At 39.4% G+C, this 2,078-nt stretch overlaps 1 protein-coding gene across 1 annotated transcript in view; it reads left to right on the forward strand.

The window, feature by feature from the left end:
* The window catches only part of LOC106884305 (trypsin-2), a 15,459-nt gene that overhangs the window by 5,763 nt on the left and 7,618 nt on the right, over positions 1 to 2,078 (forward strand). The gene's annotated exons all lie outside the window — the stretch shown is intronic.

A 2,078-nucleotide genomic window follows, 5' to 3' on the forward strand; every position in this document is an offset into this window, starting at 1 on the left:
GTTTATATGCCAAGAGAATGTAGTAGTACAATAAAGGACGATGTTACTCTTGTTTTAATCCCAGAAAAACATCTTTTCCAGCTGGCTATCGACACACAGTTTGTGTCCGTATAGGATTTTAATGGGAGGTCATCACTCCCATCTCTAGCCTTACGTGATACTTACTGACCTAGGTTTCTGGATGTTATCCGTCCTCAGTCTCAGACAACCGGTAGCTAGTGACGAAAGCTCTCCCCTCTTGCAAATACTATAAATTTTTAAGCGACACAGTCTGAAGCTTCAGCGAGAAGCTATCATTTCTTGCAGGAATCTTTTTTGTAAAATATTTGTTTTTAATATAGGTTTATATGTTCTACCAGTGGAGGCGCAATGGCCCAGTGGTTAGGGCAGCGGACTCGTGGTCATAGGTTCGCGATTTCGATTCCCAGACCGGGCGTTGTGAGTGTTTATTGAGCGAAAACACCTAAAGCTCCACGAGACTCCGGCAGGGGATGGTGGTGAACCCTGCTGTATTCTTTCACCACAACTTTCTCACACTCTTACTTCCTGTTTCTCTTGTGCCTGAAATTCAAAGGGTCAGCCTTGCCACACTGTGTCACGCTGAATATCTCCGAGAACTATGTTAAGGGTACACGTGTCTGTGGAGTGCTCAGCCACTTGCATGTTAATTTCACGAGCAGGCTGTTCCGTTGATCGGATCAACAGGGACCCTCGACGTCGTAAGCGACGGAGTGCCAACAACAACATATTTTCTACTTGGTTTAGATAATTATTTATTTTTGCTACTTCTTTTGTGTCCACCTATTTTAGCGAGGTATTACAGTTTCTTCGACTTTATCGTTAACATAGTCTGATATCGGAGCTTGTAACTATACTTGTTTATGCCCTTTAAATTTCATTTAAATGATTATGTATATGATTGTATCATTATTAATTCGTTACATAATAATATTCGTGCATCTCTAGCCACTACTTATTCCAATTAACTCGATCGCTTTTTAGGCCTCAGTTATATCTACATTCTATTATCAATGTGTTCCTGAGACCTTTACGCCTTGCACCCAGGGATGAATTTTAAACATCTTGACAGTTAGACATACAGGCAGATCTACGCTCAGCAGGAGAGCTGTCGGTTTTTCCTACCTTCATTATTTTTATTCTCATTTGATATTCGACTCTACCATACATCTTTCGTAGCTTCATACACTCTGCTGAGTCGCCTTCTTGACATTTAAACGACTGGCTATTATCTTTCTATTATAGCTACTCTTCTCTCTCTCTCTCTCTCTCTCTCTCTCTCTCTCTCTCTCTCTCTCTCTCTCACTCTTCCCTCTCTTTTTTCTTGTTCAACGTATTCGACCATTGATTTCCTCCCTTCTGCTAATACTATTTCCATCTCGATCTTACTTTTAAACCTTTTCTCTATTGCCTATCCAATTGTTTATCCATCATACTCTTTCTCCATCTATTGCAATGGAACTTTATGTTTATATTCATTGAATATCTTCGATCACCAAAATTTATTTCTTCTTATGATGGAGCAGATGGCACTATAATTAAAACTTAACTGTGTTTATTTCACATATATTTGCCAACACCAACTTAATACATATGTATTCACAATGTACACTACTGCCCTTAATGATCACCTAACCTCACAAGCGGCTGTAAATGACTGCATTGGATTCTCTTCTCTCTTTCTGTAACGTTCTTGTATGAAATCTCTCGATTTCGGTCTGTGAACTATTATGTAATTTCTTTTTCCCGTTTTCTGCTAAATTATAGTTACATATACACCTGCATAACTTATCTATAAATGTTTTGATACTATTGGCAACCACCATTGTTTTGAGAAACAGAAAGAAGTGTTGCAAACATTGATTTGAATAAGGTGACGAAATGGTTATACTGCGTACTCTCTCTTTTACTCTTTTACTTGTTTCAGTCAGTTGACTGCGGCCATGCTGGAGCACCGCCTTTAGTCGAGCAAATCGATCCCAGGACTTATTCTTTGTAAGCCTAGTACTTATTCTATCGGTCTCTTTTGCCGAACCGCTAAGTTACGGGGACGTAAACAC

The sequence above is a fragment of the Octopus bimaculoides genome, chromosome 4 (genome assembly GCF_001194135.2).
Source record: "Octopus bimaculoides isolate UCB-OBI-ISO-001 chromosome 4, ASM119413v2, whole genome shotgun sequence".
Lineage (NCBI taxonomy): Eukaryota > Metazoa > Mollusca > Cephalopoda > Octopoda > Octopodidae > Octopus > Octopus bimaculoides.